We start from the raw sequence: 27,127 nt of genomic DNA on the forward strand, positions 1-27,127 counted from the left end.
TTTTATAACAATGGTTGGATAGTGATCAACATCTCGAATGTTTTGTTGTTATTGCGTGGTAGTCTATTGCGGAGTAGATCCGTCATGTCTCTCTTTATTAAGATGCAACTATCATTGTGAATCGATACAGTGCTGAACTTGATTAAAAATGCACCTTAAACTTGTTGTCAAGAATGCAGCAATGATCACCAGATATTATGCCCTCACATTAGGTGAAAATACACACTCGTATCCGTCCAAAGAACGGTGAATTACAATACAAAGCCTTTCCTTACTTACCGTTTTCCCCGGCTATCTTTCCCAGTAACTACCACCCCTTCCGGCACCTCATTCACTTTTTTGAAAGGGAAAACTCTCCCTCATGATGAGTGGGCGGTGCAACTTCCTGTTGAGGATTTCTTCGCATCTCAGACAGCACACTTCTTTCATCAGGGAATCAAATCGTTGGTTGAGCGATGACAACAATGTGGTTGCAGCGGTGACTATTTTGATTAACCAAATATTGTAATTTCCTTTTTGAAAATAACACATTTCATTCCCACCATCTAATATTTAAAAGTATACATTAAAACGTAAAACTCAGATAGTAAGGTCCTATAGCCCTCAATTTCTTTCAGAGACGATGCACATATCTTGTTAGTCGATGTTTGCACTTTCTGATTCAAGAAATATGGCTGTTTCTTCAATCCTTCATACAAGTTCAGAAATAGCAACTGCTGAAGACAATGGCATCTCAGTCATCATTCTCTGCTCAATCTTCAACGTCTTCATGTCCAGACAATGGCGAACACTGAAGAGACTGTAAAGCAAATAAAATTCAAGAGTTATCCGAAGGACATACCTAACAAGTCATTCCCAGCTGAATGGTACAGCACGTGCAATCGTTTTACATGACTTGAGTTCAGCAAAGAGGGATGGAACATTCTCTTAAGCATATGTCGAGAGACCAACTTTTACGCACTAGGGGTTCAGAAATTGAAAAAAATATAGATATAAGTGGATTTCGAAAATATGAATCAAATGCTGAACGTGGGAAGAAAAGAAGAAGCGTGTTTCCTCAAACGAAATGTGTGGATAACAATAACAATCATAAACAATTGCTACAAAAATGTTTTTGGTCGCTCAGAAACGTAGAACAGATACCTGTGGACGAAACAAATGCTTCGGTTGGCAAGATGGCGTAGAATGTTCTACACAATGGAGCGACATGCTCTTCAATTATTGCAATTTCATTTTTAACAACAATTTCAATTTTGGACATAATTTAGTGCATTACAATTTTTATAGTGATTTACATATTTTTTTGTATGTTCTACGCTTCTGCCTTCCTTTTTACTTCACAAACTAGTGTGGAAACATAACCATTTGAAACAGGCCAATTCGTCCATTTTGGAACGGGCCATCTTTTACAATTATAATAACAACAAAAATATTTAAAACAATTCTAGTGAAGCAGTCAACTTGGCCTTAGTGCTGTGACTTTTAATTATAAAATCTCCCGCGACGGAGATGAATAGAATAGAATAGAACAAATGCTTCCAATGATACATGAAAATTACTAATAAAATGTGACTGAATACATTTACGCCATGTGGATCATCATCTGTTTCCTATCACAAGAACAGGTTATTGTTGGCAGTGTAGTGGCCGCAGATTCGCAAATTCTTTTTGCGAATATTTTTTTCTTTTTTTACATTTTTAAAACTGCAACAGAATTCGTATTTCATTTACTTCTTTTAAAATACAAATTCGTGTTGAGCGTTTTTTTTCTCTTAGTTAGAACGAAAGACTTTTCGTTCTTCCCGTCTGAGCAACCGAGTTTTCCCTTCTTGACCCCGAGGTCAACAATCTGGTAGATAACAACATTCCCTCTGTAACAGGGAGATGTCTGGCTGTGTCTGATATATATGTAGCCTTGTATTAGTTATATTATTATTATTATTATTATTATTATTGGTAGAAGATTTTTAACGAAGTCCATATAATCTGTATGTTTAAAAATCTTTCATTTTTGCTTCTAAAAAGATTATTTTTCTGTCCTCAAACTGCAGATGTTTATATATGTTATCTTAGAAGGGTCTAAAGAATAAAATTATAGTAAGAAGATCCTTGGTTCAAACATATATAAAATATTTGTTCTTTGGTATTTAGAACTATTTATGTTTTATATTTTAAGTGATTCAATGTATGAATTTTAAGTGATTCAGTGTATGAATTTTAAGTATATTTCGATGTATACCATTCTGCCAGAGTTTGGGGATAACACGTCCAAGAACACGGAGTACATATACACGCATGCGCACCAACATAATCTTCTCTTTTCATTTAGCGTCGCCCAGGCATCCTATTGTAAACGAATCTTGGTGTTAGGAGCATGACGTGTTCCAATTGTTTTTCTCTCCGCCCCTCGGCGAAGCATTTTTCTCAGCTGACTTTGCCCTTAGTGTCGTGTGCACACCAATCAGCTTTCTTTTCAGGCTGCTGGCTACTCTTGGGTTCCTCCCCTGGGAACTTTTGGACTACCACGCATGTCCAACCTCTGACCTCACGGTCCGAGTGCAATGTCTGCACGGGTTACAATCATGCACACGATACGTAAATTGGTGCCGTGTGCACAGCCGACCGGGCCCCTTAAAAACTCATGTTTTTGGCTCGATCGTCGGACAACGTCCCTTTCCTGAGGCCCCTCAGAGTCGTGCTATCTAGACGGAGTCCGCAATGTCTTAGGCACGATTCAGCCCAGGATTTCCGAGTAAGTTCCTAGTTGTCCAAGCCGTCATTCTGCCCCTTACTCTCTCGGCTTCTCCGGAGGCCAACCTACACTCTTGGTTCCATCCATACCTTATCCTAGTGGCTAACTTGGCACTCTGTTTCTGAAAGCTCGACGACAGACAGGGGTCTGCCCATAATTGCTGGTCGGCTTAGGAAACTGACGGTCAAAGTTACCTCCTTCGAACTTGGCAATCTACTTCTGAAAGCTAGCTCCAGCCGGGACCGTGCGCCCAGAAACTGCTGGCGAGCTTAGGAAGTTGACGGTCGAAGTTCTGTCACTCCCCTATTTGATGTGTGTTTTGACAGACTCTAGGTTCATTGCCTAGCTGGCCTAAACATACGAAAAATCAAATAGATACACCTTTGCACCTAACCTTCTACTAGGACTGACTCGTGCCCTCCCAGTCTAGTGAAGTTTTATTTTTTTGTGCTTCTCTGTGCAGTGATTATCGATTGGAACCCGTCACGTAAGTTACACTTTTTATACCAACACATAACCACACTTAGCGGCCCAAGCTCGTGGACTTGTAATAACCTTAGGAACAATAAACTGCAGGCTTACTGCAAGGAACTTTATTTCTGAGTTTTTGCTTCGAACGATATCCCCAGGAGTTGGTAACTATCAAGTTTTCGTCGAGATAACGACTCCACCGTTCTCTAGTTAGAATTTAAGTCTTGGCCGAGGCCATCGCTACCTTGTAAAAGCTAAGATCTTCAGATTGGTTGTTAGCTGAGTTCCTGTTCCAGTATAACTTTGCCGCTCGAGTTATAATTGGTAATTTGCAGAAACTTTGTTGAATAGTTAGGAGTATTTTTGTTAATTACTAAACTCTCTTGTGTGGGTGCCGGTCTACGCAAACGCATACCTCCGGCCCGCCACAGCAGAAATGTTAAATACTGGGTGTGGTTACCGTAAATAGTTATACAGGCTGCACAGCGTGCACCCATACCACAGATTAGACAATCATGCAGCTCCTATGGTAAAGTATCCAATCTTGCAGAAGCATCCTGCGCAACTCAGTAATTGACCATGCAATCTATGTCCGATGACATCACATGCATGTCGATTGGATTGATGTCCGTAGACCATGCTGTCGAGATGGGTTATGTCTTCATGCTGCAAGTAATCCTTCACTAGTTGTGCCCTGCTGAATATTCATAATCATCCATAAAGCGAAATTCAGAACCGTATACACCACGATCATTTAGACATACTGTTCAAGGATGACGTTCCTGTATCAAGCCCGTATTCAGTGGGGGCAAGCGGGCCGCCCCCGCGCTAAGTATTTACTGCCGCCCCTAAAAGTTTCACGAAAGCCTTGCAAAAAATCTCTATTAATTCTATGTGTAAACACTAAGAATAAAATGCTATATAAAAGAGATTATTCCAAAAATTTTTCCATTTTAACTATTTGACGAACACTTCTAAACATATTTTAAAGGAATTAAAGTTCGATATCCTGGCCAGTCAGCTTCATCGAAGCGCAACGTGGTACGAGTGACAGAAAGCAAGTTTGATGCTGGACGGTGTGAAGACGTGAGTGACAATTTAACGGGGACATGATTACTGCCAAGAGGATCGAGTACTGAGAGTACAGCGTACAGAGAGACTGGCTGAAGTAATGACAACTTCTGGAGTGGTTTAATGAGGCAGGGTATGGAATGTGCCGGATGTTTTGGTTGTAATGAAATCTAGAAATTGTTCCTTTTGGCGGGCCGTTTGACTGTGAAAATTTATATCTGCCATGATGATGTAGGTGCGGAACGCGTCTGAGATTTATTGAAAGAATTGGAGAGGTATGTTATGACCAGGGCGGATATAAATGGTAGCCAAAGTGACACACACACACACACACACACACATATATATATATATATATATATATATATATATATATATATATATATATATATATATATATATATATATATATATATATTGTAGTACAGAGTGGTAATGATGTATTCCGGGATGTTTGGTATTGACAGAAAATGTTGGCAATAGGCGATTGTAGGAGAAAACCCAGGGGCGACTCCGCCATTTGCACGGCGCATGGGTATGGTTGTGTCATGTCTGAGCAATGTGTATCGTGAAAGTTTGCAGCTTTGTTTAGGCTTCAGATGAGTTTCGTTAAGAAGAAATGCATTGACTTGTTCTTCTAGTGGTAGTTGTTCAAACAGCGGTTCATGAGATTGAAGAGACCGGATATTAAGAAACAGAAATATTAAAGCCATAACTATCGGTATACAGTAAGTGAGGTTTTTAAGAGCTAGGTGGAACCGCAGTAGAATGCAAATAAGCATATGGACCTAAATATGTAGCATTTAATGTAACGTTTAGAGTTGCCTGAGCCGCGAGTTGGATTTGTTGGAGTACATATTGTCTTTGAAATGGATGAATGTTTTGCAGAGCTACGGTGAAAAATGCCAGAAGTTGTTCGATCGTGATAGGTTGATACACTGAAGTGATAGGCGGAGATTCCGATTTAGTTTCAGACGTTCTGATAGACACCACTTCAGGTTCAGTCTCGTCCACTGGTGGCCTGGCTTTGCATTTATAACTGAACGTAGTATGTTGTTCAGGACATGTAGTGCATTTAGGCGGTTGGTGTGTATTTGGACAGACCTTAGTGAAGGGAGACTCGGAGCAAGAGCCACGCGTTGGTTGATTTGAACATTTTGATGTTGGATGCGAATTATATTTTTGACACTTTTCGCATCAAAGCGGGAGAGGTTGTGGAGTGCGAGATGCCTCGACCCGGTGTCAACGTTTCAGATTATAAAAACGCTTTTTTTAAGTTAGCTAGCTATGGTGTAGCTAGCACCCATTGCGAGGGCTACACCCTCTATTTGGGAAAGAGATTTCACATTATTATGGCGAAAAAAATTATTTCTGTTGGGCAAAGAGACATTTATGAACTGTATTAAACCGCCATAAGTTTTATTTATTTATTTATTTATTTATTTATTGTTATACGTGAGAAGATCCTGTTAGTGACAAGCGGGTTTACTGTGCATGATATGAAGGTGAGATATGGGCCGGTACGTGTAATGTGCTGAGGATACTGATGATGTTATAGTCCGGATGATTTGGAGGTACGGTATATTTATATAATGCGAAAAGCAGTGAGAGAGGTGTAGACGTGTGGTGATGGCTTTGAGTGTAGGGAGCGTCGCAGTAAACGGTTTCAAAAAATAAAGCGTGTTCGCTGTCATACCGTTGAGTTATATATTTAATACGGAGAGCTTCAATATGATAAAGGAGGTGAGGAAAGGTGATGCGGTCGTACAATTCACGGGTTGGACTTGGTAATTTAATGCGGTAGGCTAGGCGGAGAGCATGTCGTTCCATTATTAACAGCTTTTCGTAATGTTTTGCGCTTGCTGATATCCATGAGGTAAAACCATATGTAAGTACGGGACGGAGGAAGACCTTGTAGGTGTTGATGAGCGTAGAAGAATGGAGACCCCACGTTGAACCTATGAGACATTTAAGTAAATTTAATCTATTTTTGGCTTTGCTTACAACGGTAGCGAGGTGTGGATGCCATGTAAGATGATGATTAAATGTTATACCCAAGTATTTCACTGTCTTTGAGTGCTGTATGGCAGCATCATTGACTGTAAGGGCAAGGCGAGCTGGGTTTCGATGAACTCGTGATCGACGTTTTGGTGGAATAAAGACTATGGCCTGAGTTTTGGTAGCGTTTATTGTTAAGCGCCACGTCCGACACCAATCGCTAAAGCGACGGATAGCTTTATTCATCGCAGTGTTTATTTGAGAGATAGTTTTTAACGCCAGGAAAGCCGTGTCATCGGCGTATTGAAAAGTATGAATGGTTTGCGGTAAAGACGGCATGTCAGCGACATAAAGCAGATACAGTAGTGGGGACAAGGCAGAGCCTTGCGGAACGCCGCTATGAAGAAAAACAGGATAAGAGACACTGTCATTGATGTAGATGTAAGCCAGGCGGTTTGAGAGAAAATTAAAGATGAAGCAGATGTATGTGATAGGAAGACGGAAAGACAGAAGCATGGATAAAAGTCCCAGGTGCCATACTTTATCAAATGCCTTTTCGAGATCGAATAAAACTATACAGGCAGGCTTGGAAGAATTGTAATGATTAGTGATCATGTTGGTGAGGCGAAGTAACTGATCGTTAATACTATATCCTGGTCGGAAACCAGCTTGATGTAAAGGTAGCAAATTTTTCGCTGTTAAGTGAGTGTGAAGTCTTTTGACAAGGATCCGTTCCAATATTTTGCTGAAAGTCGGAGTTAATTGTATGGGCCTGTAAGATGATACGGAATTTAGTGGTTTGTGTGGCTTAGCAAACATGAGTGTTTTGGAAGTCTTCCACTGAGGGGGAAGATAACCTGTGCGGAGAATAAACGTAAATATAGTTGCTAAAAGGTGTAGTAAGGCGAGAGGCGCTTCTTTGACATGACGATAAGTGATTGAGTCCAGACCAGGGGCAGTATTGCGTTTGCGAGCCGTGACGGAGTTGATATCTGTTACAGTTATAAGTGTAGCAAGAGGATGGTCGGGTAAAACATGAGACGTGCTGGGTTGAAGTTCGAGTGAATTTATGTTAAAGGTATGTGTGGGATGCCTGCGAGGAATGGCTGCTTCAGACGGCGTGAAAATAGATTGTAGATAGGTTGCGAAGGCGTCTGCTTTTTCTTTATCTGTTTGAAGAGGATTTTCATTTTCTAGGAGAGGATAGGTAGTGTGGGTCTTGCGACCAGTGAGCATGTTAAAACGGTTCCAGTATCTGGATGGGTGTGCATCGTCTGCCAAATTATTGCAAGCTTTTATCCATTGACGGAGTTTATATGCTTTAACATAATTGTGAACTGTGCGTTGTAATTGACAATGTAAGTGCAATGACTCTAGATTTCCTGTACGTTTGTAATCTTTGTAGAGCGCTCGTGAACGTGTGATAAGTGGTAAATAATGGGGTGGGAGCGTTGGGTGATAACTATGGGATGTACTAGTCGGTATAAAACGGCTGGTAGCATCATGGAGTGCTGTAGTTATTCTATCCAAAGATTGATGAAGATCTTCCTAAGTTTCTGATAAAGTTGAGTTTGCAAAAATGCTACTGAGGTAATTTCGATATCCTGGCCAGTCGGCTTTGTCGAAGTGCAATGTGGTACGAGTGACAGGAGGTAAGGGGGGTGCTGGACGGTGTGAACAAGTGAGTGATAATTTAACGGGAACATGATCACTACCAAGCGGATCGAGTACTGTGAGAGTACACCATGCAGAGAGACTGGCTGAAGTTATGACAACGTCTGGAGTGGTATCCGAGATCGGTCGGGTAGAATGAGGCAGGGTATGGAATGTGCCAGATGTTCCGGTTGCAATGAATTCTAGAAATTCTGCCTTTTGGCGAGCTGTTCGACTGTGAATATTTATGTCTGCCATAATGATGTAGGTGCGGAACGTGTCTGAGATATACTGAAAAAATTTGAGAGGTATGGCATGACCAGGACGGATGTAAATGGTAGCCAAAGTGACATATATATCTTTGTAGTATAGAGTGGTAATGATGTATTCCGGGATGTTTGGTATTGACAGTAAATGTTGGCGATAGGCGATTGATGGAGAAAACCCAAGGGCGACTCCGCCATTTGCACGGCACATGGGTATGGGTGTGAAATGTCTGAGCAGTGTGTATCGTGAAAATTTGCAGCTTTGTTTAGGCTTCAGATGAGTTTCGTTAAGAAGAAATGCATTGACTTGTTCTTCTAGTAGTAGTTGTTCAAACAGTGGTTTATGTGATTGAAGAGACCGGATTATCAGAAACAGAAATATTAAAGCCATAACTATCGGTATACAGTAAGTGAGGTTTTCAAGAGCTAGGTGGAACCGCAGTAGCATGGAAATAAGCATACGGACCTAAATATGTAGCATTTAATGTGACGTTAAGAGTTGCCTGAGCAGCAAGTTGGATTTGTTGGAGTACATATTGTCTTTAAAATGGATGAATGTTTTGCAGAGCTACGGTGAAAAATGCAAGAAGTTGTTCGATTGTGATAGGTTGATATACTGAAGTGATAGGCGGAGATTCAGATTTAGTTTCGGGCGTTCTGATAGGCACCACAAGTTCAGGATTAGCCTCCTCCACTGGTGGCCTGGCTTTGCATTTATAACTGAACGTAGGGTGTTGTTCGGGACATGTGGTACATTTAGGCGGTTGGTGGGTATTTGGACAGACCTTAGTGAAGTGAGACCCGGAGCAAAAGCCACATGTTGGTTGATTTGGACATTTTGATGTTGGATGCGAATTATATTTTTGACACTTTTCGCATCGAAGCGGGAGAGGTTGTGGAGTGCGAGATGTCTCGACCCGGTGTCGACGTTTGAAGATAAATGCCCCTGAAGTTAGAAGTTCATCGATGGTTTCTTGGTGCGAAGAAAGAACACGCATCATATATGTCAGGCCCATATTGTTCTTAATGCGGATGCATTTCGTAATGAGATGGCCTTCCTGTTTGAGCTCTTCGGCAACCTCTTCGTCTGTGATCGACGGGTCCACACCACGTATAACTACAGACAAGGTAGGCAATTTCCGTGGTGGTGGTGGTTGTTTGGCTTTTTTGTCGGTTAATTTTGTCATAGTGGCTGTTTTGTCAAAGACTTCATAGCTGCAGCGGTTCAGAATTTTATAGGCCAGTTTCTCATCTGTGGATTTGATGATGATGCCATTGCGAGTAGGTATTAGTTCAGAAATTGACGTACGAGGTACGTACTTACAGAATTGCTGGAGCAGAATCTTGAGATTGGCGAATTTAGGATCAAACTGTTGAAGGAGAAAGCTGTATACCGGTGGACGTTGCGGTGGTTGTAATGGGGGAAATTGTCGGTCGTCTCCTAGATCTATCTGAAGTTCCGATTCAGAATCGCTAATGGTGTGCGCTTTCTTTGATGGCTGGGACAGAGTTGATCGTGAAACAGCTGGTGAACGTGAGCGAGATCGGGATCCAGATGGAGATCGACTAGTACCTTGAGCACGTTTGTGGTTTTCCCTGCGTTGTCTGTCAAGAGCAGCAGTGTCAGCTGGACCTGGAATGATCTGTGGTAATCCGCAATGCTGATATGAGGGTTGTGTAGGAGAAGCCTCACTGTGTTAGGGAAATACACAATGAAAGAGGAATTCGTTAGCCGATAGATATGCCAAGGTCGTCAACTGTGGACAAGTGTCTCTGCCTCCGAAGAGGAGAGTACCAAAATAAATCGAGAAGCCAAAAATAATAGCAAGGGTCGTTAACTATTAGGATCAATTTCAGCTGGTTGCCTCCGTGGAGGCTTATAATCAATTCGACGGTTGTTTCCTTGAACCTCGAGGAGGCAAGTAATCCAACCGTATACAGAAGATCGCGATTTCAATTCAAACAATGGAGATGGAAATACCAGAGGACTGGTTTATTTTTCTCCGCCAGCTACGGATACCCTATTTTTTTTTACCTGGTTAGAGATTCCAGGTGGCCAGTTCGATATAAAAACATTTTTTTGTTAAGGTTACAGGGTTAGGGATTGGTACTTTAAACTTTATTCATCTATTTTCATTTCAAAAGGTATGCTGGTAGAGTGTCTCCTAACCCTAGCCATTAGAGGGTTACGCCCTCTCTTTGGCACAGAATTGACGACACTGGTGGGTTTTTAGCATATAAGATGGTCTAAGTGCAGTTTTATAAACGAATAGTGCTGAAAGTAACAATAAACAAAACAATAAGTGAGTGAATAAATTTAAATGTGCAGATAAGTAAACAAAATACATATATAATTATAGAATTGGTGCAGGTAGAAAACAGAATGGAACTTTGGCATGAAAGCAGTGCGTTGAATTGTTATGAAATAAACATGATAGTATAAAATGAAATGCAGTGCGTACACGCCACAATCACAAACATAGTGTTAGATACACGAATGCATGTTAGTTCTTCTGTCTCGGGGCGACTCGAGACTGATGGAAACACGGGGAAAGCCCAAAGTTAGTAGTGAATTGAGACATAGTGCTAAAATGGAAACAAATGATGAAGATGATCTGGTATAAGATATATATGAAATATGTCGTGGTCTTCAGCTGTAGGATGTATAGATTTTAGGTATAGCGTGAGGAGAACGTTTAACGGTGTATGCAGATATTTATGCGGTGCATCGGTTTCAGCATCAGCTTGTAAAGTATCTAGGAGTAATGGGTGGGAGACCGGTAGGCGAGAGAGTATATGTTTCAAATGGAGGTCTGCAAGATGTTGAATAAGGTGAGGAAAGTTGATGTGTTCGTATGTCAAGAAGTTCGGGTATGGTAATTTTATGCGATACGCAAGTCTAATAGCATGGCGTTCTAGTATCGATAATCGGTCGTAAAACTTTGTTGGAGCATTGCACCAAGCAATATGGCCAAATGTTAAAATGGGCCTGAGGAACATTTTGTATGTGTTGATTAAGAGAGGTGCGTTTAAACCCCAAGAAGTTCCTGTTAGACGCCGTAGGAGATTGAGCCGCAGAGTGGCCTTTTGTGTTATTTTCTCTAAGTGAGCTTTCCAATTTAATTTAGAGTCGAAAACAACCCCGAGATATGTAGCTGTAAGTGTTGGTCGAAGTGGATGGCCTTGTAGAGATATATTAAGGTTGCGAGGGTTTCGTTGAACCTTGGAGCGGCGTTTAGGAGGTAGAAATACCAGTGCTTGTGTTTTGGCGGCATTTAAAGTTAGTCGCCAAGTGGTGCACCATTGCATAAAATTATTTAGAGTTGATTGCAAGGTTATGTTGATCTGTTGCATGGTCTTGCCCAGAGCTAAGAATGCCGTATCATCTGCATATTGAAATAAGTACACATTCTGTGTAGGTGGTGGTATATCGGAGGCGTACAGTATATAGAGAAGTGGGCTGAGTGCAGAACCCTGTGGAACTCCGGAGTATGGAAAAATAGGACGGGAGATGGCAGATCCTATGTAAACATATCCGATTCTATTAGTTAAGAAGGTATATATAAAACGTAAGTAACTGATCGGAAGGTTAAGTTTCTGCAACTTTCGTATGAGCCCATAGTGCCAAACTTTGTCAAATGCTTTTTCCAGATCCATTAAGACGAGACATGATGGGAGACCTTTGTTATATTGATTGGTGATAATTGTCGAAAGACGAAGTAACTGGTCATTAATAGAAAATGACGGTCGAAAGCCTGCTTGATGTGTAGGTAATAAGTTATGTTCTTGGATATATATATATGAAGCCTTTGTACCAGGACTTTTTCGAACAGTTTACTAAAGACTGATGTGAGCTGGATAGGGCGATAAGACGTTACATCATGTGCCGGTTTATGAGGTTTGAGAAACATGCAGATTTTGGATACTTTCCAATCGACAGGATAAAAGCCGGTACGGAGAATAAAGTTGAATACTGCAACAAGTAACGTAAGCAAAGAAAGCGGAGCCTCTTTCAGTAGTCGGTAGGAAATATGATCAATGCCTGGTGCAGTATTGCGTTTCTTATGGAGAGCACGTTGAAGTTCGTGAATAGTGATTGGTGATGTAAGAGGGGCTTCCTCATCGATTGTGTGTAAAAGTGACGGCTGTAGAGCAGGAATAGTAGCCAAGTCTATACGGTTACGTGAATGAGGAGATACTTCAGGTGTAAAAACTGTCTGCAATTGCGTTGCAAAAGCGTTGGCCTTATCTAGGTCAGTAAACAGAGGAGCACTATTGTCCAAAAGTGGATACGAAATTTTAGTATTTCTGCCTGTGAGTCTATGGAAAGATTTCCAATACCGGCTTGGAGATGCTTCATCGTTTAATTTATTACAGGCGCTGATCCAGCTTCGACGTTTATATGCTATGAGATAATTAGTTACTGTGCGATGCCATTGCCGGTGATGGCGAAGACATTCCTCGTTTCCGGTTTGTTTGTATTCTCGGAAATGCTGGCGTGATTTTTGTACTAAAGACAGATATTGAGGAGGCAGGTTTAGAAGGATAAAATTTCTCCTCAGGGATGGTTTGTTGAGCACTGGTATGTACGATGTTTGTAATTTGGTTGACTGTGCAATACATTTCGTCTTCAGTAGTTGGTGGATGAAGGGTTGAGACCTGGGTATGTATGAACTGTCTAAATTTAGGCCAGTCGGCTTTATCATAACGGGGAATAAAATGAGGTTGTAACTGCTTTACAGAGGACCGACCCTTGTTAATGGACAGTTTAATCGGACAATGATCACTTCCGATCGTATCGAGAATCTGCAATTCACAGTCATTTACAAACGATAAAGAAGTTATTACCACATCTGGAGTTGTTTGACTGGCTGGTCGAGTGGGACCAGGAAGGTTGTGAATATAAAGTTGTAGAGTGGTTGAAATAAATTCCGTAAATCGTTCTCTTTCCCTGGCACTTCTGCTATGAATGTTTACGTCGGCCATGATAATTATGTTTTTAAAATTACGGGCTATATAATCGAAAAAAGAAAATGGTATTGGATGCCCAGGGCGGATATATATAGTGGCTACATTTACTGTGAGAGAAGGATAGTATATAGAGTAGAAGAGATGTTCAGGTAGCTGTGCAAATGCCGGAGGATTATATTGCCGATAAGGAAGTTTTGGAGAAAAGCCAATCAGTACTCCTCCTTGAGCGCGCGCATGTGCATCATGGTAATCGCATCGATGAATTTGATACCCTAAAAGTCGCGCAGTAATGGTTGGTTTTAAAGCTGTTTCATTGAGAGCTACAATATCAACTCTCTCTTCTAGCAGTAGAGGCTCTAGAAGTACTTTGTGTTGATGAAAAGATCGAATGTTTACAAAGAGTAAAGTCAAAGCCATTATGTATACTGCCATGTTGGTTTCAAACTGCTGTTTCTAGAGGTGCGATGTGGAAGTGGACAAAATTGCCTGAATATGTAGCTGTAAAGTTTAAGTTGAACAAAGATTTAGCTGTTGAAATGGCAACCCGAAGAATGTGCTCGCGTTGGAATGGAAAAACATTTTGGAGTACTATGGTGATGTAACGAAGGAGATCTTCGACAGTGAGAGGCTGAGCGAGAGACTGAGTAGGTGGTGTGGATTTGTCAAAGCTTTGTACCGGTACTGTGAGTTCTGGACGTTCAGGTTGAGCTTGTGGTTTACCCTTACAACGATAACTGTAAGTTGGATGATTTTCGTTACACGCAGAGCAAGTTGGTGGTTGCTGCTGATTTTTACAAGACTTGGTTTCATGAGGTCCACTACAGTACCCGCATTTAGATGTGTTTTGACATTGGTGCGTAAAGTGAGAATTATAGGTTTGACATTTCTCACACCGGATTGGTAGAGGCCCTGTTGTCTTGGAAGGTTCAACACGATGGAGTTTCTTATAGATAGGAGCTCCATGTGATAATAGATAATCTAACGAAGTTTGATTTTGAGATAGAACGCGCACCATGTATGTGGGGCCATTGTTATTTTTAATGCGAATGCACTTATTAACGTCGATTCCCTCTTGTTTGAGTTCCTCAAGAACCTCGTCATCGCTTATTTCGGGTATCACTCCTCTGATAACGACAGAAAACATGGGTGGTTTTCGAGGAGGTGGTGGTTGTTTGATTTTCCTATCAGTTTGTTTTGTTAATTTCGAAGTTTTGCCAAAGATCTCATAAGATGCCTTATTTCGGAGTGTTGTACCGAAATTCGGGTCCTTAGAACGAATGATAAATCCATTCCGAGTTTTAACAATAGTTTCCATGCTGGCTCGTGGTAAGTACTTGATGATTTGTAGAAACACCATCTTAGGATGGGTGTATTTTGTGTCGAAATCAGTAAGTAGAAATGAAAAGATTGGTTCTTTGGTGTTGTACAGATTAGAAGAAGAAGCGGTAGCAGTGTCCATTGCAGAGTCCAAGTTGGTAGTCAGAACAGGAGACCGAGATCTATCGCGAGGCCGTTTACTGGAGTGTGCCGAGTCACCAGAATCAGTACGATCTCTGGGTCTAGTTATTCGTAAACTGGTTTGACTACCCCATGAGAGGTGCCTGGTACGACCGGAGCGAGACACATTGTCACGGTCTACTGTAGCAGAGCCAGGAGCCGGTGGCCCCACATACGGGGGTAGGTTCTTGTGCATTGGTCCAAGGACCAGCACTATCTGTCCGTGTGATTTAACTACAGTGAGAAGTGAAGTGAAGTGAAGTGAAGTGAAGTGAAAAGAAGAACGACGAATGATAATGATGAAATCCCAAAAATACAAGCGACCCTCCGAAAGTGTCAACTTTCGTCAATCCCCTAAATAGCGTATGTCTGTAGTGCTCACAAGTGCGTATGCTACACCTGATCCTCGCTAACAGATTAACAGCTATAAGAGAGGCTAGGTTCTGCTCAAAGGTAAAGATGTATAAAAACACTTTTTTTTTAAGGTAAGGGATTAGGTTTGTGAAATTTCTTTAATCATCTATTCAGTTTATTCCATCATATTTGGTTTCATATTAAAACAATCTAACCCCAGCCATTAGAGGGTTACGCCCTCTCGTTGGCGAAGGTTTTCAAAAAACACGTTGGTGGTGCTAATACATATACATTAGGTGGTCTAAGTGCAGTGCAAAAACAAACAAGAAATTGAAAAAAAGAAAAAAAACGTAAAAATAGTCTGGAGAAATGAACAATATGTAATATAGTGCAAGGTATCATATTAATGGTGCAAATATACAAATATATTAAAGAATAAACATAATTGGATATATCATATATAAACAAGTATGATAATGATATGAAGTGCATTGACGTCACAATCACATTGGGAACATTAGTTGAGACACATGAAGGTTAGATCTTCTGTCTCGGGGCGACTCGAGACTGATGTAAGACGTAATGATAGCCCAATGTTAGTGATGAGTGAAGAACATGTGCTAAAATGGAAAAATATGAGGTAGATGATCTCTGACGATGTAAATATCAAATATTGCTCTCTCTGCGGCGTCCAAATTAGTTGTCTGAACATATAGTGTGGTGAGAACGTTGAGCGGTGAGTGCTGATATCGAGATGGAGCATCTGCACGGGCATCAACTCTTAACGTATCAAGATACAGTGGATGAGCATTTGTAACGCGGGATTGAATGTATCTTGTCCGAAGTGTAGCAAGATGTTCGAAAATAGTTGGAAAGTCTATATGTTCGTAGGTCATAATTTGGATATGGTAGTCGTATCCGATATGCCAGGCGAATAACATGGCGTTCCATAATTGCTAACTTCTCGTACAGTTGAGGTGAAGCATGACACCAAGCAATGTGACCAAATGTGAGAAGAGGTCGAAGAAAAACTTTGTATGTCTTTAGTAAGACATCCGCACTTAGTCCCCAGGTCATGCCCGTAAGGCGGCGTAGAAGATTTAATCGACTTGATGCTTTTTGCGCCAGTTTCTTAAAGTGAGGTTTCCAGGTGAGTTTGGTATCGAATACCACACCAAGATATGTCGCAGAGGCGGTTGGTCGAAGAAAATGCCCGTCAACCGATACACAAAGATTAGTAGGATTTCGGCGTACTTTAGTTCTACGTTTAGGTGCAAGGAAAACAAGGGCTTGTGTTTTCTCCGAATTTACAGTTAATTTCCACTTCCTGCACCAGATAAGAAAACTGTCGAGTGTCAATTGTAGGCTTCTGCTGATCTGAAGCATAGTTTTCCCAAGTGATAAAAATGCTGTGTCGTCAGCATATTGGAAAATATAGACATTAGGCGGTGGTCTAGGCATATCTGAGGCATATAAGATATATAATAATGGGCTAAGTGCGGAGCCCTGAGGTACGCCTGTATGAGGAAAAATAGGTCTAGAGAGGACACTTCCTATTGAAACATACGCTATTCGATTACTTAGAAAAGAGTAAATGAGACGGATGTAACAAGTGGGTAGTTGGAGTGACTCTAGTTTGCGCAGCAAGCCATAGTGCCATACCTTATCAAATGCTTTTTCTAAATCCATAAGGACTAGACATGATGGAAGAGCCTTATTGTACTGGTTAGTAAGGACAGTAGTTAGGCGTAGCAATTGGTCGTTAATAGAAAAGGTAGGCCTGAAACCTGCTTGATGTATTGCTAACAGATTGTGTTCATTAAGATAAACATGTAGTCTGTTGACGAGAATCTTTTCAAACAATTTACTGAAGACAGAAGTTAACTGAATGGGCCTGTAGGAAGAAACATCATGAATAGGCTTGTTTGGTTTATGAAACATGCACACCTTTGAGACTTTCCAATCTAGTGGATAATAACCGGTGTTGAGTATGAAATTATAAATAGATACTAGCAAAGAAATAAATAGAGGTGGAGATTCTTTCAGCATCCTATACGAGACACTATCAATTCCTGGTGCTGTGTTACGTTTCCGTCGGAGAGCGGAATGTAATTCGGAAGCAGTGATTGGTCTGGTAAGAGGATGATTAATGTCTGTTTGATGTGATGTAGAAGGTTGTAAAGAATGTATTCTTGAAATATCAATGCGTTCGCTCTGGCATGGAGACTCGGTTGGAGTGAAAACTGTTTGCAGTTGGTCTGCAAAAGCATTAGCTTTATCTGCATCTGAAAGAAGCGGAATGTTATTGACATGGAGCGGATATGTTGTAACAGTGTTTTTTCCCGTTAATTGATGAAATTTCTTCCAGTAGCGGGTAGGATGTGCCTCGTCTCTCAGCTTATTGCACGCACTTATCCAGTGCCTCCGTTTATATGCAATGAGATAGTTTTTAACTGCCCGTTGCCATTGTCTGTGACACTGAAGATGGATCTCGTTTCCAGTACGATGATACTCTCGAATGTGCTGCCTTGCACGTTTTACAATGGCCAGATATTGAGGCGGTAACTTTGGTCTGTGTGGGTGGATTTTGTCCTCCGGAATGGATATTTGAGCAGTTGTAGTTAAGGTATCTGTAAGCCGTGAAATAGTGTGATACAATTCAGGTTCGGTACTTGGTGCTGTGAGAGGTCTGATGTCTTTTTCAATGATTGTTCTATATGTATTCCAATCAGCTTTATCATAACGTTTAACAGTCCTGAACACTGGAGTAGTGTGACAAAGATGCCCCTTGTTCAGTGTTAGTTTTACTGGGCAATGATCACTACCAATTGTGTCAAGAACCTGTATTGTACAGTCACCGACTAGATTAAGTGATGTAATTACATCAGGTGTTGTTTGACTACTTGGCCGGGTATGACTAGGTAAGTCATGGATATGCAAATTTAACTGTTGAGTTATGTAGTTCCTAAAATGTTGTTTTTCCCGGTCGCTTCGACTATGGATATTGACATCAGCCATAATGACGACATTTCGAAAGTTTTGGGCAATATAATTAAAAAAGTCGAATGGGATTGGATGTCTCGGCCGAATATAAATTGTAGCAACGTTTATGACTATGGAGGGAAAGTAAACGGAGAAGAGAAGGTGTTCTGGACGAGCCTGTAAGTGATATTGTCTAAATGGTAATTTTGGTGAGAAACCTATTGCAACTCCACCTTGAGCTCTAACAGCAGGTTCTCTATAGTCATGTCGATGAAGGAGATAACCTGTTAGGCGTGCTGTGATGTCAGGTTTGAGTGAAGTTTCATTGAGAGCAAAAATATCAATTTGTTCCTCGAGTAAAAGATGCTCTAAGAGGAGTTTGTGTTGCTGGAAAGATCGTATATTAATAACTAAGAAATTCATGACTACAAGCAATAACGACATAGATTTAAACAATAGTTTCAAGAGGCGCGATTTGAAAATGAGCATATTGTCTTGAATATGTACCATGCATATTGATGTTAAAGAACGATTTTGCAGTGGCAGTAATGGTGCGAAGTATATGATCGCGTTGAAATGGCATCACGTTCTGGAGCACTATGGTGAGATAGCGAAGAAAATCTTCGATACTGAGCGGATGTAGGATAGATTGGGCTGGAGGTGTTGTTTTATCGCTACTTCGAATAGGTGCAGTAAACTCCGGGCGAGTAGGTTCTGCTGAGGGCTTAGCCTTGCAACGGTAGCTGTAAGTGGGGTGCGCTTCCCCGCAAGTGGAACACTTGGGAGGTTGTTGTTGATTTTGACACAACCTAGTTTCATGTTGGCTGCCACAATATCCACATCGCGGTTGATTAGGACAGTTGTTAGTGAAATGAGAGTTGTAGGATTGACATCTCTCGCACCTAAGAGGTACTGGCCCAGGAGTTTTAGAAGGCTCAACTCTATGGATTTTCTTATAAATAGGGGCGCCATGTGCAAGAAGATAATCAATAGCCTGTTGGTTTTGTGATAAAACGCGAACCATATATGTCGGTCCGTTATTGTTTTTTATGCGTATGCATTTGTCAATGTTGATGCCCTCTTGAACAAGTTCTTCGCGCACTTCGTCGTCCGTGAACTCTGGGAGAACACCACGAATAACGACAGATAACATTGGCGATTTTTTAGGAGGTGGTGGTTGTTTCGGCCTAGAATCTGACTTTTTTGTTAGTTTTGCGTTTTTCCCAAAGATTTCGTAAGATGCTTTATTTCGTAAATAGGTTCCGAAATTAGGATCTTTGGATTTTATAATGTATCCATTTCTAGTCTGGACTATTTGTTCAACATTAGCGCGAGGAACGTATTTAATAATCTGAAGAAAGATCATCTTAGGATGGGTGTATTTAGTGTCAAAGTCGGTGAGGAGAAAATTGTAAACAGGTTCTGGAATTACAGAGGATGATTCTGAAGGTAGCGATCCAATGTCCATTGGTTGGACGTTAGAAGATTGAGATCCACCGCGAAATCTCTTTGCAGATTGGGTTGAGTCAGTGGATGGATGTCTTTCTTTGGACGTACTCGCTACAGGTTGACTACCCCATGAGAAATGTCGAGTTCGACTAGTAGTACCAGTGGGTGCAGCTTGGGCACGCGAAGTTCCTATATTTGTTGGAAGAGAAAGTGGTAGTCCTGTATGTCGACCGAGAACCGATTGTCCGTCAGCATTGCCAGAGTTCGCCATCACTATGGAATAGCCTGGGGCCGAAGCCCAAAGGAAGATGAAAATGAATGAAAAGATGATAATGATGAGGTTCAAAAAGCAAGTTTGCCCTTCGAAAGTGAAAACTTCCGTCCACCCTCTAAGTGCTGTATGTGTGCTTTAGCTCACAAATGCGTATTGCAACACTTGGTCTTAGCTAGCACACTAACTGACACAAGAGAGGTTAGGCTCCTTGATACCAGGAAAGAATGATGTATAAAAACACCTGAACTCCTGAACTCCAACCTCTAACTTTGGATTTCAAACCTTTGACTTATGGTTATTTGTAATTTCACGTTTAACAAAGACAATATTTTAAAGTATGTGTATTTTAAATAAATTATTATTTAAATACATTTTTTTATAAAGTTTGTTTTAAAGCTATTATTCAAAGTCTTTGTATTTTAATAAGCCTTCTCCAAAATCAATGCAAATGAATTGTGCTGCCATCTTTGGAGTTCTTTTAAACTATATATTTGTGGACGTTTATATGTTTCTGGCCAATCCTTTCGATAATGAGATCACGGAAACTACAGGCTCTAGAAAGATGACGTTTTCATTGATCGATTGCAAATTTTGCATAGATTGTCCAGTTCTAATTGAATATTTAAAAAACATGGTCATTATTTCCTTATTACATTTTTATGGGTACACTGGAAGTGTTGAAATTTAAAAAAAAAAAAGCATCATATCCTACGTATTATACATTCCAACACTACATTGTTGTATATACCGGTTGAAAATGTCTCAGGCGTTTGTTTCATGGCCAAATAATACTGAAAAAGAAAGGATAACCATTTCTCCATTATAAGATGAATCTTTATTTTTGGAGTGTTTTACCCAATGAACACCATATATAACTGACATTATAATTACTTATGTATGTAACGTATTTGCTTATTAAATACTGCATGCAAGAAGATAGAAAACACTGGTCATACATGACTTAGAAACTTCAACAGGAAGTAAGCTTAAATTTTGCAAACGGTGAAGATATTGAGAAAAAATAATCGAAAAAATCTCCCCTTTGTGATACTTCTTGCCGATTTTTTAAAAAGTCAAGACGTCTTTCACTTGTGTCTGTAAAGGGACATGTATAAATGTTGTGAGGAATAAGATGGAGAGCTCGTATGCGCTGTGTAGAGAGCGCAGGTTCAGCTAGTCTATATATTAAAATGCTAACGTAAGTTGATATGTTTGCCTCATAGAAATGTTAATATGTTTGTCTCCAATCTTTCGACAATGAGATCTCGAAATCTACAAGTGCTAGAAACGTGCCCTTTTTGCAAGTCGGCTCTAAATTTTGTGTAGATTGTCCAGTTCTATTTTTTTTTAATGACCGTCATTTCTTTATTACATTTTTAAGTTTACACTGGAAATGTTGAAATTTCTAAAAAGTAAAGCATTATATCATATGAGTTATACATTCCAACACAACACTGTTGTATATAGGGGTTGTATATTTTTCAGGCGTTTGTATTATGGCAATAATGAAAAACAAAGGATAACAATTTCTCCAAGCTAAGATGAACCATTATTGTTTGGAGTTTTTTGTTCAATGTACAACATATATCATTGACATTATGCTTAATTGTGTATGTAATATATATTTGCTTATTACGTACTGGATGCAGGTGCGAGATAATGAAAAAAAATCTCCCCTTTATGATACTGCTTACCGATATTTATCAAGACGTCTTTCACTTGTGTCTGTAAAGGGACATGTACAGATGTGAGGAATGACAAGGAGAGTCATGCTCATATGTGAATGATGCGCTGTGTAGAGAGCGCAGGTTCAGCTAGTACTTTTTTTATTCTTTTACTCGAGATTTCTTTATAGTTTGTTATTAAAATACTTACTAACATATCCTCATTTTATTGTCCTAACAAACCCATATATGCTGCCAGTAAAATAGTTTAGATTAATTGAGCTCCTGATGTGATAACCACAGTATTTCATGTAAGCCCCTCTTATTACGAAACCCTGGCTAAACGAACCAATATATGTTGCCAGTAAAATAGTTTAGAATGATCGAGCCCCTGGTGTGATGACCACAGTATCTCATGTCACGGACCCCTCTCTTTACGAAATCCTGGCTTGCTCCTATCAATATGAACAAATCACAGGGGTTATCAATGACACAGGGCCTACATAGCTTTTCAAAAAAAGGGATCCGAAATTATCAACTGATTATTTTTGTCGTGCTTCAATTGTACAAAGCTTCCTGTTTGAACTGCCAATATCTTCTCCTATTTTAAAAATGATTGGTCAGTTGTGTTCTTCTTTCTACTCGCTCTCCTTTCATCTTTCTCTCTATGGCGGGAAAGTCATATTAATAAATCTAATAATAATTGTGCTTGAACATAATGCGTAGTTATTTGCTACGTTCAATGTAGGTATATTTTTCAACGTCGTTTATGAAGAACATAAGATGAATCCGACCCGAAATTATTCATATATAATTAAAACTTCATACATGGCTACGGCCTTGTTTAGAAGTAGCCCTACCCAAAATTGATCTTTTGTCTCTTCTATGCACTCTTTCCCTATTGTACATAGTTGGTGCGCTGTCCCTGCGTTGATGCCTTGTTCTTTTTACACTTTTTTTTTTTAAATCTCCGTAAGATTCTTCTAAAAGAAGGAAAAGAGAAAACATTAACACATCCTATAAAAGATGGAATCAGCGTGAAAGTATGCATGCACATATTTTAAATGTAATGCCTGTGGTACACATATATACATTATATACATACATACGAGTTTATACTTATATCAAGCGTAGTCTATACAATTACGTCATTGATGACGTCAGGGAGTGACATCATCAAGATTACGTCAGCAAGATTTGGAAGTGAAGCACACTTGTTTTTCCCTTCGCAGGACATTTCGCTGAACAGTACATGGCCTGGTAGATTTTTTTTTTTTTTTTTTTAAGCCAGTGCGGTAAAATTTCACAATTCTAGGCATGCTCCAGCGCCTTATCCGAGATAATTTGCGATATGGAATAAAGTAATATAATGGATTCCCTCACATACATAGGATTGAAGTCTATTACTCGTAGTATTATGTTAAAATAAATTACGAAGACGGTCACATTCTCAGCAAGATTATTTATGTACTCTTTTCGACATTGGTTCTTGTTGGAAATTAGTAGTAAGGGCTAAGGAAGGACTCATAATAAACAAGTCGATATAAACGGATTATACTGTTTTTAACAGCGCTGTTGATAGAGAGGGCTTAGGCACCTGCAACCACCCTCATCTTTCTGAAATTTTCACTTGCTTATTTAAACACATTTATGTAAAAAAGAAAGAAAGAAAGAAAGAAAAAGAAAGAAAAAAGAAAAAGAAAGAAAGTCAAAAAATTCTTATACCTTATTTCATTGCAAATTAAAAAAGGTCGTAAAGTGGAAACAATTTATAGACCATAAGTAGTTTCGGCCTCTTATTTACTCGAGATTTCTTTTTCTTTTCTTTTTTTCTTTTTCTTTTCCTTTTTTTTTAACTAGATCGCACTGTTATTGTAGAGTTCTGCGTTTTTGACTTTGAGTTTTCTTGCATTGGTGGAGGAGGGATATATTTAGTGATTTCTTGTTTTCTGAAATTCAACTGTTTGCCGGAAGTATTTATTATTCTAATATGGTTGCTTCTGTGTTTCATTTTTCCCTTTTTCTTTTCATCAAAGATTTTGATGGTTTTGTCTTCTATAGGCAGACATGCTTTAAGTGATAGAATTACAAGTATGTAAGCCTATTTATTTTGTAATTTTCGGTTTTCAGAAATTGTTGAAAATTGCTTTAAACTGCTAATTATTCAATGAAATGGTGATTTCTGGTCGGAAGCGATGGAAATTTCTCCTTGAGCTAATTAATCCCTGCGTAGGCCAATCTCTGATCATTCTCATTGTGGATTTTTGCAGTACTACTTCACACATACATACACACACACACACACAGACACACACACACACACACACACACAAACACACAAACTTTTGTTAAAATCTGGAATCGCCAGTGGTTAAATAGATTTCAAATAATTTTGAAAATCACGTTTTATAATCAGTGATCGAAGTGGAAAAAAAGAGAGGTGGTATGTTTTATTACGATGTTGACTCGACATACCGGCTATCTAAATGCTGAAATACAGTGAGGGTGTGTTGCCTAGAAAATTGCATTACATTTCATAATGACTGAAAATTATTGGAGAGTTTCTCTGTAGTTAAGAGGCGGCGAACATGGAGAGACTTTCATTCCCCGCCAAAAACTGTCGGATTGTTTTTTTTTTTTTTTTTTTATCCCGTTATGTTGTATTATAGAGAATTATACAGGAAAATGCTCAAAAACCGAGTTTTTATAATAAAAATTTCCTTCAGGAAAACACTTACACCCCCCACTCGACTGAGGGGTATTCCAAACCCCCGTACGATCCATCCCACATCAGACAACTCTTAAATCTCTCTATTCTTAAAACACGGCATTCATATGCATTGTATTAAGGTAAGAAAACGCATACATATATGAGAAACAATTCAATATGGCACATCAAAATATAAACTAGATGAACTTCTTTAAAGACACCTCATTTTAAAAACAAAAGGTAGGAAAAAGATAAAGATAACAAAAATATTGATGTTAATTTAGAAATTATTTGTACATAAGAAATAAAATCTTTTTGCGTGCAAAGCTATTCGTCAATTACTGTGTATAAAAATGGATTTATTAAATATATTTAGCATCTATTCTCCAGTGACGGTATGTCTCGATCACTGGCAAATCAGAAGCAGTATGCCTTCATCACTGAAAAATCAGAGGCGGTATGGCATACCACCGCATACCGTCTCTTCATAATAACAACATTCATGCACCAAGAAATTAAATGTAAGACGAATTTATGTATGGCACCCAGAAATTATAACATATCTTATTCTGTGTTCCGTCTACGAGGCAAGGCAATGTTTATTTTATTTTATTGGAATATAAAATAAAGATTGCCAATCATCTCCAACCAATCATAATCAAGTAAGGTAAAATTTTAGCCCTCCCAACCAATCACCATCAAGTAAATTAACATTTCAGCAATTTATTTCTCTTGAATCGAGGCTAATAATCACTACATTTACAAATAGTATCAATATTAATTCTGACGTCAGTATTACATTTTAAACATATTCCTGATAGAGTAATAATTAACTTATTATATAACTATTCAACCTAGCGTAGAATCTGATTTTAGAACTATCATATGGTTGTTAGCGACCACGTGCGGTTTGTCACCCAGTTGGATGTTGCCGGTATTACAAAAGCTTAGCCGCTCTCCCTATCGCCACTGTTGCCAACTCGCCAGTGTGAAATGTCGCTAGTTTAGTACTCTAAAGTCGCTAGAAGTCGCTAAACGCCTCCTGCCAAGTCGCTAAAAAAAAGTCGCTATATAATTTTACAAAGGAATTAAAATAATTTAAATATTTTTCATGTACAATGGGAGTCTCGAGTATTTTTTCTTTTAAAAAAATGACCATCTTGACAAAACCACTGCACTATGCGCTTTCAAGAATACAAAATTAATAAATATAGTATTAAAAGTTTGCAAATACAGTACTTGAAATTTTGGATCACTTTTTCCCATTTCTTCTTATAGAGTAAAATTATATTTTTTGGAGGGGTTGGGAAATTCATTTTGCTTTCGTATCGGAACAATTCACCGAACTCACCCCATGAAATTTCTGTATAATTTATATTAAGAATAACCGCAGTTAAATTAATATATAAATCACACGCACTACACTGAACCAGAAAAGCACAACGTTCTCCAACGTCACTGTCACTATACGCACTGTGCAATGGAAGAGGTTACCAGCTATTACGCAACTAGTTAGATACGGGAAATTCCCGCATTTCCGAACCGCAGTGAAGAAGGGCATAATCCTCATAGCAGCGATGAATCCAACGAAGTAAGTCGCTCATAGCAGTAGTGTAACCGAGTGTGTAAAAGTAATTATTAGTATCAGAAACTACAAAATTTTGAAAACTTTAATATAAATATAGAACAATATATTTGAATTCCTAAATGTCGCTAGATTTGTCGCTAGGCGCTAAATAAAAATTTTTGTCGTTAGACACTTCCAAAAGTCGTTAGTTCTAGCGACAAAGTCGCTAAATTGGCAACACTGCCTATCGCTAGGGTAAACAATGAAGTCTCGAACTATTCTCCTTTCTGAGTGTTGCAAACGCATATTTTCGAAATACACTCAGCCCTAGCCAGAAGGCATTAGGTTTGGCAACATCGCACGGAAACAAATGAATGCTGAATTGCATTCTAACCCGTTCCTACTACTACTACTACTACTACTTCTATTATTATTATTATTACTTTTGCTATGGATCTGTATAAGTACAAGGGCAAACTTATTTTAATCAATGAAGTTTAATGAAAATTTTAAAAAATAATCGTTAAATCACTTTTTGAATATTATTTTAATCTTATTTTAACGAAAGAAGTATTATAAAAAAAATTTAAAAATAATAAGAAACTTTCCTAAGGCAGGATTTGAACCCACACCAACAACGATTTTCCTTACTAGCATGTTGTGTTAGCTCACTCGGCTACTAGGGCCGACAGCAGCTAGTGTTTACTTTGTGCTATATGTAGTTCATGACTCGTTATCGCGATATACACGTCATTCATTTTTCCTACATTGTTGCCAAGCGTAACCCCGTTCACAATGCCTTATGCTTAGAGTTCAGTGTATTTCGAAAATACGCATTGCAAACCAATAAGCAGATAAATAAAACAAGAATAACAATTTAAAATAGGAATAAAATACGTACAGGTCGTTCAACAAGTAATTTTCTCTCCTATTAATATAATAATAATAATAATAATAATAATAATAATAATAATAATAATAATAATAATAATAATAATAATAATAATAATAATATTTGGTCTAGGAATTAATTCGTGCGGGTGGACAAGAGATGGCGCAACGAACGGAGCCTCCCACAGTTCCGTGTATCCACACATGTGTTGCAAACCCCTGTCATCGCGTATCGTTCGTAGTATAGGGCAGTGGATTAAAGCGTCAACAACACCAGTTTGTAGTTAAGTGAACATGGCGCAATTTGTGCCTGATAAAGTGTTTTTGCGGGGTGTCCTGCTGCATTACTTTAACATGCAGAAAAGTGCGACTGAAAGTCGTCGTATTTTGGTGGAAGTGTATGGTGACCATGCTCTAGCTGAGCGAACGTGTCAGAAGTGGTTTGCACGGTTTAGAAGTGGTGATTTCGGCTTGGCAGACCAAGAGCGAGCTGGACAGCCAAAAAAATTTCAAGACGAAGAATTGACAGCATTGCTCGAGCAGGATTCGTGTCAAAC

Source organism: Thermobia domestica, chromosome 15, assembly GCF_964235325.1.
Source record: "Thermobia domestica chromosome 15, izTheDome1.hap1.1, whole genome shotgun sequence".
Taxonomy (NCBI): Eukaryota; Metazoa; Arthropoda; class Insecta; order Zygentoma; family Lepismatidae; genus Thermobia; species Thermobia domestica.